The sequence below is a fragment of the Arvicanthis niloticus genome, chromosome 9 (assembly GCF_011762505.2).
Source record: "Arvicanthis niloticus isolate mArvNil1 chromosome 9, mArvNil1.pat.X, whole genome shotgun sequence".
NCBI lineage: Eukaryota > Metazoa > Chordata > Mammalia > Rodentia > Muridae > Arvicanthis > Arvicanthis niloticus.
Genome location: NC_047666.1, coordinates 82,680,460 through 82,697,015, shown reverse-complemented (window position 1 = coordinate 82,697,015; position 16,556 = coordinate 82,680,460). Strand labels below are relative to the sequence as shown.

The 16,556-nt window shown below is 43.3% G+C and overlaps 1 protein-coding gene across 3 annotated transcripts in view; it reads right to left on the bottom strand.

The window, feature by feature from the left end:
* Rassf8 (Ras association domain family member 8) overlaps nucleotides 1-16,556 on the bottom strand; it is a 73,603-nt gene that overhangs the window by 36,134 nt on the left and 20,913 nt on the right. The gene's annotated exons all lie outside the window — the stretch shown is intronic.

The following is a 16,556-nucleotide window of genomic DNA, read 5'->3' as shown; positions in this document are numbered from 1 at the left end:
AATAATTTTCTAAGTTTTTCTGTCCCTGACTTAAGACTTAAAATTACAGAGTATCTTGTAGAATTTTAAAAACTGAGCAGCAGACAGGAGTGAGACATTTGTACTGTGGTGATCCTGTCCTGTGGTGATCCTGTCCTGTGGGTGTTCCTGTCCTGTGGGTGTTCCTGTCCTGTGATGTTCCTGTCCTGTGGGTGTTCCTGTCCTGTGGTGTTCCTGTCCTGTGGGTGTTCCTGTTCTGTGGGTGTTCCTGTCCTGTGATGTTCCTGTTCTGTGGGTGTTCCTGTCCTGTGGGTGTTCCTGTCCTGTGGGTGTTCCTGTCCTGTGGTGATCCTGTCCTGTGGGTGTTCCTGTCATGTGGGTGTTCCTGTCCTGTGGGTGTTCCTGTCCTGTGGGTGTTCCTGTCCTGTGGTATTCCTGTCCTGTGGGTGTTCCTGTCCTGTGGTGTTCCTGTCCTGTGGGTGTTCCTGTCCTGTGGGTGTTCCTGTCCTGTGGGTGTTCCTGTCCTGTGGGTGTTCCTGTCCTGTGGGTGTTCCTGTCATGTGGGTGTTCCTGTCCTGTGGGTGTTCCTGTCCTGTGGGTGTTCCTGTCCTGTGGTATTCCTGTCCTGTGGGTGTTCCTGTCCTGTGGTGTTCCTGTCCTGTGGGTGTTCCTGTCCTGTGGGTGTTCCTGTCCTGTGGGTGTTCCTGTCCTGTGGGTGTTCCTGCCCTGTGGGTGTTCCTGTCCTGTGGGTGTTCCTGTCCTGTGGGTGTTCCTGCCCTGTGGGTGTTCCTGTCCTGTGATGTTCCTGTCCTGTGGGTGTTCCTGCCCTGTGGGTGTTCCTGTCCTGTGGGTGTTCCTGTCATGTGGGTGTTCCTGCCCTGTGGGTGTTCCTGTCCTGTGGGTGTTCCTGTCCTGTGGGTGTTCCTGCCCTGTGGGTGTTCCTGTCCTGTGGGTGTTCCTGTCCTGTGGGTGTTCCTGTCCTGTGGGTGTTCCTGTCCTGTGGGTGTTCCTGTCCTGTGGGTGTTCCTGTCCTGTGGGTGTTCCTGTCCTGTGGGTGTTCCTGTCCTGTGGGTGTTCCTGTCCTGTGGGTGTTCCTGTCCTGTGGGTGTTCCTGTCCTGTGGGTGTTCCTGTTCTGTGGGTGTTCCTGTACTGTGGTGTTCCTGTCCTGTGGGTTTTCCAGCCTTTAACCCCAGCTCTGGCCTTAAGTCCTGCTGAGTGCCCTCTCATGGCCCTATAGGCATGCTGGACTTTGCAAGGGGTCAAAGGAGTGACTGCAGCATCTTTTTTGACTACACATGGATTTTTTTAATTTAAAATTTAAAAATGCTGCCTGTAATCTGAGTGGAGCTGCCAAAGAGTTGTAACGCTAATCCTAACAAGATTTTATATTTTACTTTTATCTTGCAGCCATATAGTCAATCACTGTTGCTTATGTAAAATTTATTTCAAATATCTATTTGAAAAATAATTTAAGTATATATAAATTCAAATATATAAATTATGATTTAAAATAATTTGATTATATATATTTATAACTAACTAAAATATTTTTTCACATAGGAGTGACTTTTAAATGCTATTAAAATGGAAATAACTTGTATTAATCCCAGCTGTCCACACCAGTCAATATTTACAAAAGAAAATTAAGTGTGTCCATTTTCCCTCTAAACTGAAGCAATGATTTGCCTCATTTGTTGTTTTCCAAACACACTGGCTCAATTTTACACCTCAGGATAATTCAAGAGAAAGTTAAATATAGACACCTCTACAGCCAAGCATGCCCCATGCTTTATTATGACCTAGTAAGCCTGACTGTTGAGCTGTAGATGTCAGAATAGATTGGGAGAGGTCCAATGATCAGGCTCAGCATGAACATACAATATGATCGATTAGTGATGTCTGCAAGAGTGAGAAGAGCATCCATGACATATTTGACTAGCACCCGGCCCTGCTACTCACTGGCTAGGTGGCTTTCAATTAGTTTCCTTGGTTCTGGAACAGGAATAATCCTTAAATTTGTCAAAACCAAATAACAATATGAATGCTTAAAGCAGGGCTTATCACGCTACCATCACAAGTGATGGTCCTTATTCATATTACCATTGTAATCTGCGATTCTCAGCTGAAGACTGATTGATCACTGAGATGTGGTGAGACAGAGGTTTCTGCTAATAGGCTGCTGTGGCAGCTCAGTCTTCACAGGAAGCCACTGTTGCGGTGCACAAGAGCACACTGCACAAAGCCACAGGGCCCACATCACACACATCACACATCAGCTACCATTCTCTGTGCCACTCACTCTGATGAGAAATGACGGCTACAGAAACAGAACTGTTCTCTTCTTCCAAGGACTACTCACCAACCAACCAAATATGGGTAAAAACTGGTAACTGCAGTCTGCTAAGAACTGCAGAGTCTTACTGTGAGCCTATTCACACTGCTACATTAAAGACTTCTAACATATGAAACTTACTGTAGTAACAAAGTGTACATCAGAAAACACTTTAAGAACTGAGTTGTTGGGAAATGCACATGTCATAGCCAGCAAGAGTGAGCACAGTTAAAGAGACACATGACTTTGTTGTTTTAAAAAAATGTTTCCACATAAGTACCAAGTCCTCCCACACTGCTAGAAAATGTCACTCCCTGATTATGATTCCAATTAACAGACCAGATCACTGTTCCATGCCCCTTCACTGCAGTGTTACTGAGCTGGGTCAGTGATGGGAAGCGGTGAACTGGAAGGCAGGATTAACAGTCAGCAGGCTGGGTTCACAGTGTACTCTATATTCTAACTGTGGGTTTGGGATGACCTTGCACACAACGTGGTGGTTCACAACCTTGCATGGCACAGACAAGACTTAAGTCTCAGGAACTCAAATGCTGTTCAGCAGGTGGTAACCAGTACAGACAGAACTAGGAAGTGAGAACATGAGAGGGGCTGGGTGCAATCTCAGGTACACTGGGCCACAAGAACTCTGCCCCTTTACTGATCTGTGAGAAGCCAAGATGACAGCAGGCCCTGTGGAAAACATGCCCCAACCACAGGGAGACCTTTACTTTACAGCCTCGTCTTCTGGGTCCAGAAGTAGAGAGGGGACAGACTGCACAGATCCTAAACTACAGTAGAAAGAAATGTCACAAACTCATGATATCCAGAAGAAAATAAACCAGGATGCTCATCAAAGTCCCTGTGTGTCAGACACACATGAGCACCATCGTGTGCAAGCAGCACACTGATGTGAGCCAGGTAGAGCTCACAGACCCAGCGCTCACTCACTGACTGCCAGCTTCCGTGCTATGTGAAGGGCAGCAGGGACTGGGGCTTCTCTTGTTACAGTGCGCACCATGCCAGGCTCGCTCTAAGTGCTCCAAATGTGCAGATGCAGTTAATTCCCAAAGCTCTTCTAGATAACTATCATTGCCACCGTTCAGAAGAGACCTCGGAGCACATGCCACACTCAGACTTCACTGCGAGACAGCCAAGACTCGAATCCAGACATCCTGGAGCCAGGCACTTAGCTAACGTGCTCCACTACTCAAGGAAAGAATTAATGGAGCACCAAATTATTTAAAGAGCAGTCACTCTTTAAATAATTTGAGCAAGATGGCTCAGTGGTTGCTGCACAGGCCTGGCAGCCTGTGTTCAATCCCCAGGGCCCATGTAAAGTTGGAAAAACAGAACAGCTCCACAAAGCAGTCTTTTGACCCTAAAATACTAAGTAAATAAAATGAAGGCATTCACTAATGGCCTACTGAGCACTGAGCCTATGGTAGGTACTTTAAGGATACTGAATGGAGGTTCATGTATTAGTGTGTTGACCTATATTATAAACATCAACAAATGGGTAGTTTACTAATCACACAAATGTAGTAAATTCTGAAGGCTGGCCAGCCAGAACAGGCTGTATGGTGATTCACTGTATGGTGAGGACCTGCCTCTGCTTACCGATGCTGCAAAACAGACAAGGCAGCTCTCTGTGGTCCACTTCACAAGGGTGCTAATTCTACCCATGACTTCTAAAAACTTAATCACTTCCCAAAGACCCTGCCTCTGAGACCAGGGATGGATGGGGAGGGAGAAGAGAGGTGCATAATCAGACCTTGCCAGTCAGTCTAGATTACCTGATTAGTTAACAGTCTAGATTAAAGTAGAGTTTACTGGATTCACGAGATTGTTGGGTGGAAGACAGACAGAAGGTGTGGCAGAACAATCTACTCCTATCAAAAATAGTACTGCTTATCAGGGAGAGGAAAAGCCTTCTGGGATGCAAATGACTAAGCTTTCTGAACCAGCTAGAGCCGGTGTTCACTCTTTTCAATGGTGATTTATTCCCATGGACACTCGGGAGTAGCTGAATTGAACCAAACCAATGCTTACTGAGCAGTGGGATGTGACCCACTGCTCATATCTTTAGCTTGGTGCTGGCTAAAGTCCATGTGGTATTGTGTAATTGAATGGAGGGTTCATGAAAAATTTGACCATAGCCAAAGTTTATGAATGCACTATGACCACAAATTAGCTTCAAGTCAAATGGATGAGGATGAATTGTTTCTGGAAGTGCTTGTTCATGTTGTGTTATATGACTTCACTGCAGCCGAAGTTCTAAACATACAAGCACAGACAGCAGTGTACATGTCATCATACAATGAACTGACTGTGAACACCACCTAACACACCTCACATGCAAGACAGTTATGTTATGGTGTGCAGTATTCTTACCATGCAAAAATATTTCTCACAGAAAATAATGGCTTAATCATAGAAAACAAAGGCCTTTCCTGCTTTCTGACCACCATTTATAACATGCTGCTTCTGTGTATTATGTTCTAAGCAGCACAAACAGCATACTCATCTCATTTACATATACATTTCCTTTAGTCTTTAATAAATGGCAAAATTATGTTTATTCAAGAATCATTTAAGAAATAACTATAGTATATTTTGATTAAGGTTAATTAATTTATACATCTATTTTACCTTCCTTTTTAGTCACAGTGCTGTAAACTTTCTTAGGTGGAAAGAAGTCAGTAGTGGAAAGCTTATAAAGCCCCACTTTAGATAATGAGGGAATGTGGGTATTAGACTAGGCCTGAGCAAATTAAACCACTCTTCAATTGATAACATGAGAAGAGATCATTAGGAGATAGCACATTGCAGACACGAAGTGCAGCACCCATTCCCAGGCTCAGGGAACTGGACCTTTGGCAAGTGGGGGATCCACTGTGCTGTACAGTGTGAGGTGGCTCCTCTCCCAGTGCCCATGCAGCTCCTGTGAGGCTTGAGAACACACTCCTCTCATCCCCTGCCTGACTCCATGCCTTTGACAGAGCTGACCCAGTGCAGAGAAGGGGACATTAACTGTTCTAAGAACCTGCGCATGGAGAAGAGGTGATCGGCTCTACCTTCCTTCCTAATTTCTCATTAATGTTTAATTTCATTTTTGGCTAAGGTTCATGCCCTTGACAGATGCCTGACCCAATCTTCTTCATGAAAGAGCAGGCCTCTGAAGGGAAATCTTCCAGCTTGAGGCGCTCAGAGTCACTGGCACCTGCTGCCTGGGAACTAGACCCAGGCTCAAGGGCTGGTGACAGTGCCGACTCTAAGACCACCGCTGTCTCCACTGGTTTTATTTCTGTCCTAAGGGGTCAGAATACCTAAGTGGCTGTTTAGCCGCCCTAACAAACCAGCTCTCTTGCAGTCTCACTCCCGGCATGGGTGTCTATTTCTTGCAGCAAACCCTGAGTTCTAAGCACCTTCCATTTCCTCGCAGGCTCATTTCTGCCAAGCTTTTGTTCCCGATATTCATTCAAAGCAAGTTCTTGGAGTACAGGGTGGATTACGATGGCTGGTCGCATCTCTACCTGACTTGAGGCCGTGGGTTGCTACTGCGTAGATCCGTTTGCACAGGAGAACACTAGACTGAATGGAAACAAAAGGGCCTGTGAAGAAAGATGGCAACCACTCCACAGACCGTCACTTACCCCTACACATGAAGACAGCCAGTTTTAATCCAGAAGAGTCTAGAAGGAATGCTCCAGTCCCACACCACGAAATGATTTCTTCAGCATTAAATCTCAGTTTTAAAATGCCCTCGAGCAAAACAGTTCAGCTTCTGTGTAGATGCTAACAATGTGCCACAGTGAGCAAACACAGAAGAAGGCTGCTGTGCCGGGGGCTCAGCCTCCCTGAGACTGGAGACTGGAGACTGGAGACAGCGCTATGCTATGTGGAACTCTACTTCCCTGGCTGTAAAAACCACCATGCTATGGAGATGATGATTCAAATGTTCTTTGGGGTGAAACAGAATAGAAATAGCAATAATTAATTATTGCCCCATTTGTCTGAAGGTGGTAGTGTTTAATGATCTACAATAATTTATCTTCTATGAAATTTCCTTTGTAACAAGAGAAATGCTAAGTGGTTGGCGGTGTGGCTTTTAATGTGATGTATCTATCTGCTGCTTCAACGGAGAATAATTTAAGACCGAAAGACCCTTTTGAGAATGAGAATTGCTAATTGTTTAATTTTAAGATTTAAGAAATTATTAACACTAAAAATCTCTCATACATGCACACATACAATATTAGTATAAATTAAATATAATTTAATTATAATAAATAAATATATATATATTATATATATATATAAATATATATATTATTATATATATAATATATAAATATAAAAATAAATTAATTATTAATAATAAATATTAGTATAAATTAAATAAAAAAGGTACAATCTAGCATATATGTCAACAATTATAACTTTTAAAAGTATAGGAAGCTTGAGTGCAAAACTAATGTCTCTAAGTGACACAAAGTCTCATGATTAAATGCATGTAAAGGTTATGCCTAAATCTTACAAAATAATACTTCACCTATTTAGACATCAATTTACCCAAAGAACAGGCAAGCACAAAGAAAGCACATCCAACAAGACTGTAAGGGAAGGGTGGTGAAGCCCTTGATTCCTGCCTGCCTATGTTGAGAAGTGGAGTGAACTAAGGGATCTATCTCCGGTGTGGCTGGTTATTAAGACTGCTTGTCAGAATTAGTGTCTGTCCACAGAACACACTACAGAGCTGTACAGGCATGCAGAACTGTCTGCAGACAGAGCTCACCATCAGTGCAGCGCTGGAGGGGCTTAAGAGGTGTCCAGTTTACAGAACTTACACTGTGCTTTATGTGATCACCCTGCAGCCTGGTACAGTGACCCTCAATCAGTGAGGGAGAGAAAGAAGGCTATGGCCTAATTCACCCCAACCACCTACAATTGCTCCATAGTGCCTGCCCCACAGTCCCTGCTTTCTGTAAATGCTTGTGAGTCACTAGGGTTGTGCAGAGTGACTGTGAGTCCTGGTTTACCTACAAAAGCAATAGCTGACACTTCTCTCTACCTACTGAGTGCTTGGTTGGATCCCTGATGATAAGAAAATGGAAGTCTTCTAGCCTAAAAATATGCACAGGCTATGCTTAGAACAGGAATGAGATTTGAGTAGAAAAGCCATAATACTTTAATAAAAAATAACAATAGTTCTCATTTATTGAATTGTTAATAAACCAAGCCATATGACTTGACAATGTTTGAAATTACAGAATGGGCACTTCTTGAGACATCTTGAAGGAAAAGAATAAACGTAGAGGGGGAGGAGAGAGGATGAAAAGGGAGGGAGGGAAAGAGGAGGGGATGAAAGTCAGGAAGCAGTCAAGACTGCCCCTTCCTTAAGGTGTAATTTTCTTCTAATTCTCAGATCTTTGTTTGGTCTGAGTTGTGTGTGTGTGTGTGTGTGTGTGAGAGAGAGATTGAAGACCACACTGGTAGCTTCAAAGAAAAAGAGGTGATCACTAAAGATGGAGAATCCTGGACTTACAAGGGTATGGAGAATCGGTCCATGTGTTGAAATGAGAAGTTTAAAATGTTTCCCTTCCCAAGGAGCAAGTACAACCTACCTGGGCTCTGAAAGAAAGGAGAAGAAATAGAGACAGGGTAGTGTGGTTGTGGGTACTACACAGACACCCTGGCACTGCCTTTTTCCTATAAGCTCTGGCCTACTGTGTTAGTTCACACTGTACACTTTCTATATGCTTTAAACTGTTATATTAATTCACACTGCAGTGTTTCTATAGGCTTAGAGCTATATTCTCATTTTAGACTTGACTATTATATTAGTTCACACTTTACGCTTCCTAGATACTTTGAACTACAGTTTTTTTTTTAATGAGCAATTTTTAAAAAATATATGACTAATGTTTGCCTTTGAAGGGAAAAGTACTTTTCCCGAATTTAGGAAAATAAAGAACAGGTAGTGTGTTGGGAAAGATCCATCTACAGTAACCAATTTTTGCCTTGGAAAATATAATTAAGCAAAACTAAACTAAAAATGAAATGTTTCAAGTGATATAAAAACCAAGTTTTTCTTAAACTTAAAAGTGGTGCACTTGTAAGTAATTTCACCTCATGAAAGACAGCCAGGAGGCTCTTCCTCACAGGAATTCTATCCAAGGCTGTCAGGGCAACAGTCTGACCTCTCCAGGTCCTTACACCCCACAGAAGCCACAGCTAACTCTAGTCACAGAAGGCTGTGAAAGGTCTCCAATCCATTTACACAATTAGGCTCAGAAGCTTTCCTGAAAACCTCCTGCATGGCAAGCCCAGGTGGGTCCACTAACCCAAACACCAGTGTCAGGAGGGAAGGTGTGGTGACTAGCAAGTTCACATGGTTATGGGACTGAAACAGCTCTCCCAGTTGGCATGTAATCCATGAAGACTGTTCACATCAGTGGCAACATGTGAGCATTTAAACACCACTGGGTGTAGTGGGGAGAAGGAAAGGGACAGAGTCTAAAGCAAAGATTGCTAGGATCTGAATGCATGTCCCCTCCAAAATGCCTTCAATTCAATTTAATACACTGAAATTCAACTGCCATTTAAACAGCATCAAGAGGTGGAGCCTTTAAGAGGTGATCAGGCCAAAAGAGAATGGTCTGTCTCAGAAGTGGGCTCCTCATACAGGGTCCCTCTTTTTCCTTTTTTGTCCTGGTGCCTCCTAGTTAGTATGTGATTATGCAGACAAAAGATGCTTACAGAAGCCAGCAGTTTGAACTAGAACTATAAGCAGGTGAGTTTCTTTCATCTGAAAACGCAGGTCTAATGCACTGTGCTACAGCAACACAAGACCAAACACACCAGGGGTGACGCTGGGGTTCCTGGGTCCCTGCCACTCCTTCTCAGGAGCAAGGCTCCATCACACACAGGCATGTATTGCAATATTAAGATGAAAAATTTCAACTCCACACTAGTCTGCGCTCAGAAGCTCAGTCTGTTTGGCCCCATACAAACTCTGAGAATATCTTTATTTTCATATGCAGCTCACACCAATAAATTTATCTCTATAAAAAAACAGTTTTTCAAAAATCATATAATAAAATTTGGGACATCTGATCAACCTTACACACTGTGCTCTTTTTTAAAGTAATTGGATGTATATGTGAGGTACAGAGTAACATTTCAATACAGAGGCTTCTCAAAAAAAAAAATGCTACGTGGCACAGGATGGGTGAACTCTATTTCACAGCAATGGATTTCTGTATACAATTTAAAAGAATTCTCCTAGCCATAGACTCTTGGTTTTTTAATTATGGTGCATTAATTGTACTAATTACTGGGCGTTCTGTGATGTTTCAATGTATGCATGTAGTGCTCTTTGAGCATATCCATCCCCTTATTTCCCTTTTTTGTCCTCTCTATCCCCCCCCCTCAATCTCCATCCTAGGGAAAAGTCCTCCTCATGTCTCTCCTCCCCTAAATTCCACAGGAGACAAATGTCACAGTCTTTGTGAGTCTGGTTTATTTTACTTAACATGATGATCTTCAGTTCTTTACATTTTCTGGAAATAATATAATTTCATTCTTGTTTATGGTAGAATAAAACCCCATCCTGTGTGTGTGCACACATGTATATGTGTGAGAGCACATTTGTGCATGAATGTGCATACATGTATGTGTATTGTGTGTATGTGTCAGAGTGTGTGTACATGTATGAGTGCGTGTGTGTCTATGTGCATGTATGTGTGTACATGTAGGAGTGTGTGTGTGCCTATGTGCATGTTTGTGCCTATGTGTGTATATGTCACTTTGTGCAATTGTCAGTGTACATGTATGCCTGTATGCGTGAGTGTGTCTGTGTATATGTGTGTGTGAGAATTTTTCTTCATCCATCCATCCATCCATTCATCCACTGATGGGCATCCAGATTGATCCCTTAACTCTGCTATTTGTGAACACTCAGGCCATGGACTCTTCCATTTTCCACACATTCTAAAGTAAGTGACCATGTACATGTGGGGTTCGAATACCTGCACACCCGTAAGCTCTACCACCTCTACTAAAGCATCTATGTTTTACTCAAAATGGTCTTGCTAGTGATTACCATCTTGTAGGCTGCAGTGCAGAAGAAAAAGTTTCCTTTTCTGAAACCATATCCTATTGTACAGACACCTGTCTGAATATAGGGTCAGGTTAACCTTACTGTACAAGTAAAAGCTCCACTCTCTTTGCTCCCACACACTGTTCCCAAGTAAGACACCAGCACAGCATACCACAGAGGAAAAATATTAACAAGCTGGCAGTAAGTAACGGGGTTCCTAGATCAGTGGTCCATGAAAACCAGATTCCAGTATTTTAATATCAGAAATTCATGTTAACAAATGGATATGACGATTCCTTCATTTCTCATCACATCTTGTTTCTTTCACATTTCATTAAGTCATACAGTAACAGTCACACTAAGATCTCCTCGGCAATGTGTCCCCTCTCCTCAGCTTTACTTGATGAATGAAGTTTGAAAATGCTAAAACAGACAAACTGTTCCTGGTCTCTTAAAACCAGAAGTAACATAATTAGGTCACAAAAGCTCATTTCTTGGGGAAAATAAAGATGATGAATGCAATCAGGACGTTTATTGTCACTGAAATTCTCTAGGCCTGGATGCCAAGTCAAGTGTGTATTGCTGCAAGTTACTGTGGCAACTTGAACTGCAAAAAATGCCCTGTACTACCATGCCATTTCCTATGGAGTTGAATCACATCCAGCCTTTTAAAATCTGTTGATACAAACTGTAACCACAAACACTTCTTTACAAGCTTTATTCAGAAATATCTTCATTTAACCCTTTAAACCAAATACAAGAATATAAAATATTTTCCATTAAAGCAACGTGGATTGGGAAGTGAAACTAAACATATACATATGTGTCTGGGCTTGTACACAGACACATGCACACATAGACAATACCAAACATACACACATGTGTGTGGGCTTGTACACAGACACATGCACACACAGACAATACCAAACATACACACATGTGTGGGCTTGTACAGAGATACATACACACACAGACAATACCAAACATACACACATGTGTGTGGGCTTGTACACAGACACATGCACACACAGACAATACCAAACATACACACATGTGTGGGCTTGTACAGAGATACATACACACACAGACAATACCAAACATACACACATGTGTGTGGGCTTGTACACAGACACATGCACACACAGACAATACCAAACATACACACATGTGTCTGGGCTTGTACAGAGATACATACACACACAGACAATAACAAACATACACACATGTGTGTGGGCTTGTACACAGACACATGCACACACAGACAATACCAAACATACACACATGTGTGGGCTTGTACAGAGATACATACACACACAGACAATACCAAACATACACACATGTGTGTGGGCTTGTACACAGACACATGCACACACAGACAATACCAAACATACACACGTGTGTGGGCTTGTACACAGACACATGCACACACAGACGGTACCAAAACCAATCCTTACAGAATACCATGTAAAGAGGCACAGGATATTACCACCAAACCCAGATTTCTTGCACAGCAGTTCTGGAAGGTTGAAGAGCTGAGTCCTTCTCCCTTCTCTCTAACCCCTTCTATAGAAAGGGATTGGGAGGGTCTGGGAGAGGACTGCAGCCCTATTTATTCAGAACAGAGGGAAAGACAAATAATCTGTAAAATGTATTCCATTTTACCAAATCTATCTTTTCATAGAAATTATATGCTTCAAGGGCTGGAGATGGCTTAGAGTACAAATTGTTCTTGCAGAGGAACCAAGTTCAGTTCCCAGTACTCCTGTCAGGCAGCTTCCAATCACCTGTAATTCTAGTTCTGGGGAATCCAACCCCTGCTTCTGGCCCCTACAGACATTGTTCACATGTGGTACACATGCATATACTCAGGCACACACAAGTACATGGAAAATAAAAAGTAATATATCTCTTTTTAAAAAGAAAATATAGGACACAAAGTTTGTTATTGCTGTTTCAAATGTAAAAATCTAACAAGCTGACTTGTGATAAAGTGAAAATTATTCTCTATCATCACCCTCAGAAAGAAAAATGACTTGAAAATTATGTCTTCATGTAGAAAACCTGATTTAATAGATATTCTGACTACAAGACAATAACATTAAAAAAAAATAACAGCCCTATGAAAACATAAAGTGTTACAGTGAGTTGTGAGACTGCAAAGCTGTCTTGTTGTCCATCAAAGCTAACAATAAAACTGGATGCCTCTGCAGGGGCTGGAGAATTGGCTAAGTGGTTAAAAGCACTGACTGTTCTTACAGAGGTTCAAATCCCAGCAACCACATGGTGGCTCATGACCACCTGTAATGGGATCTGATGGCCTCTTCTGGTGTGTCTGAAGACAGCTACAGTATACTCACACATATAAAATAAATAAATCTTTTTTTAAAAATCGGATGCTTCTGCACCCGAAAGGCACAGGGAAGCCATGCTCTTTTTCACAGTGGAAAGGCTATGTCCTATGTCAGCCACCAGGCAGGCTGACAAATGTCCAGCTCTCCCCAGCTCTGTGGAACCTTCATGAATCAACAGGCAAAGCTGCATCTTATAAAGAAGAGAAGACAGGTAAAAGGCAAAGGAATCTCTGTGTTATCAAGAATTACAGAAAACAGCAATAAAGAAAGGCTCTTCAGCAGCAGATCCCAGTAAGCCATCTAATCCTCACCTGTGTGACCTGGGGGTGCAAACGAACCCATCCCGGAATCATTCAAATCCCCATGCACATGCCCCGCCCAAGCATGAAGCCTCAGACACCGTCCTCTGCACAGAACCCACACTCTAGTCCTGCTAACCAAAAAGCAGCTGTGGACAGGTCTCTGCGCTGTGATATGATTACAGAGACACTCACCAGCTGCACTGCTGACCACTGTCTTCCCCAGCCTCAACACACAGCAGGACATATGGACAGGACTCCACAGGCTTTGGTGATCACAAGGATGTGACCAGTTGCCCTGTTCCAGTCACTGTCTCTCTCATTCTCAACACTTGTGACCAAGTACTGAGATTTCTTCTAACACAAAACTCCATAGCAGGTGCTGCATGAAAACTGAACCAGCAAGGAAATGGAATTATAGACTTAGGAGCCCTACTAGAAGGTTCTGAGGCTATGTATTTTTTAGATTAACTTACGTGACCTCTGAGAGTCATGTAATTACTAATGAATGAAGGGCTAAGGGATTTATAGCATGGCACACTGGTTGGTGTCCTTAAAGAGTTTATTCACTTGTAAAATATGAATACCTCATTCATAAGTGGTTCACTTGCTATAAACAAGGTCAGCCTGCTTTTTCTCCTGAAACCAATAAGTCATGTTTGAGAGATAGAGAAGAAACAACAGAGCAGGCACACCAAAAGCAACCTAACTCATAAGTTGGTTGTGCCACTAAAGGAGCTCACTGGGCTCTTTCCACTTAAAAAGCTGTTCAGGACAGTTCAGTGCCACCAGGGATGTCACAAACAACTGTGGACAAAGCCATGAAGCCTTCCTAGCAGCGCCCTGTGGCGACTCCTCCATTTCAGAGGCAACAATTGAAAGTGCAGGCAGGGCAGCGCTCAGAAGGCCCAGGAGTGGCAGTGCCACTCTCAAAACCAAACTCAACTGGAGACATATTTGTCAGCACAAGCTTGTCTGGGCATCCTGACACAGTGGCGTGTTAGTTCTTCCTCAAGCTGCAGTTCTTTAAGTCAGCATGTTACAAAGGACAGTCCCTGAGTGCCCACTGAACATAACTACAGATACCTCGCAAAACTCTGAAAGGTTCTCAGAGTTACTGGCCAGGATGCTAGAACACACAGGCTGGCCTCGCTTCTGACTCAGGGCTCTTGAGCAGGGCCAGCCCTTGTGATATAGTAAGTATGCTGGGAAGGCAGAGCCACACTGCTCACCTGTGAGGCTGACACAGGCACCTGAAAGCATATAGTGTTCTTAGAGTGGTGGTCAATTTCTACCTTAAAAACAACAAATTTGCCCACTTTAACTTACTGTCCTAAAAAAAAAACAAGACACACAGGCTGTTCTCCCAACAGTGTTCTGTCTCACCACTCAGTCCTCTGATCCAGTCACTTGGGAGGGGTGGGTTTCTGTAGAGTTTCACCTAACACTTTATGTCTTTGGAATTCAGTTGTTTCTTTAAAGACCACTTAATGGCCCAGAGTGCTCCAGGAAGGGTTTCTCAGCCTCTCTTCCTACTGTCCAAAGCTCCCTGCAACAGCACAGGAACTGCTTGTACAGTGACCACTTAAGCATGTGGAAAACTGCCCAAAGGGAGGGCGAAAAATGTTGAAGGGGAGACCTGAAGAGTTAGTTTTAGAGAATAAAAACAAAACCCTGCCACACTTTTCCTTGGCAAGAACAAATGACCCCCTGGCCCCTCGAGAAGGGAGCCCTGGCATACTCTGACCACTCCATTGCCTAACGCCTGGAGAATGTGAGGCGTGAAGGAGTCTAAGAAGTCTTGGCTACAGGACAGGAGCTGACGCAGTCCGTGTCTGCCACATTCACACTGTGCCCTTCACAGATGTCTCTGCATCTATTTATAGGATGGCTAGGGCCAGTTACCGTCTGCCATTTTACCATCCCCATAGTACACTCAGACACGAACTACTTTTCTTATGAATAAAAGACACTCCCAGCCCTCATCCCTCAACAAAACTTAATTCTTAAAATCTTAGTCACAAAATTACATGAAATAGTCCATAAGAAGTAGTACAATAAGAGATTGTAGAGCCCGAGTACGATACAAGATTGGGAAAAAAATGCATGTTCCAATAACAGAGAAAGAAAATGTCACAGGTGCCTTTCTATGGCCAGCTCTGCCATAAGACCACCTCCCCAGAAGTCAGGGACTGACTGGCCAGCTCTGCCATAAGACCACCTCCCCAGAAGTCAGGGACTGACTGGCCAGCTCTGCCATAAGACCACCTCCCCAGAAGTCAGGGACTGACTGGCCAGCTCCGCCATAAGACCACCTCCCCAGAAGTCAGGGACTGACTGGCCAGCTCCGCCATAAGACCACCTCCCCAGAAGTCAGGGGCTGACTGGCCAGCTCTGCCATAAGACCACCTCCCCAGAAGTCAGGGGCTGACTGGCCAGCTCTGCCATAAGACCACCTCCCCAGAAGTCAGGGACTGACTAGAACTTCATGGTTGTTTCACAAATGCCATTGATTTCCTGGTTTTTAAAAAGTCATCAGTTTCACACACTTATTTACTCTGTGTGTGTGTGTGTGTGTGTGTGTGTGTGTGTGTACATATACATTGGAGGGTGAGTGTAAGTCATAAGACAACTGACAGTAGTTGGTTCTCTCCATCTAAAACGTGAGTCTCGGGGGATTGAACCAGGGTTGTCAGGCTTGGTGGAGGCATCTTTACTCACTAAGACATCTCACTGGCCCCTGGTTATTTTTTAAGCACTGTTTTCAGGGCAACTCTAAGGTATATTACTGCCTGTTTCCAATTGTCTATAAAGCATCATGAAATTCCCGAGTCCTATGTAGTACCTGTCCGGTCGTCAGAGGAGATGCTTTGGCTTCCACAGACCTCATTTACACTCTCTTCCAGGAGACAAATCATCAGGGATGAAGTCATTTGATAGGCTCAAAATGCCAAGGAAGGTCAACAGAACCGGACAGCCAATTAGAGTCACGTGGGAAGAAACTAACTGTGTTAACTAACAACCACCCTAACTTGGCTGCACGCAGGCTTGGAAGCTCCCTGGATCTACTATCCACGAAAAACAGCTTTCTTACCCACCCACCTTCTCTTTTTTAAAGCTCTCTCTGTTTTTAATATTGTCAAAAAAAAAAAAAAAAAAACCCAAAAAAAAAAAAACCCTTGCCCACGTGGGAAGCAAGCCATTGAGGAATTTCTAAAACCTACATCATCTTTTTTTGTTTGCAACCAGCTTATTACCAGAGCCAGGCATTTAAAATCCAAAGAGATCTATCTCCTCACACAACAGCCAAATGCACTGACTTACACACATGCTCAGATTAGCAGGGCTCCTTTCTAAGCTTCTACAATTGTGAAATTCTGACCAAGTCCAGGCTGTTTGAGATGGAGCAGGTGCCATGGGAATGTGCTTTAACATATCCCTGGACATCTTTCTTCCAGTTCCTGGAGCATCAACCATCTCTCCTGAGGTCACT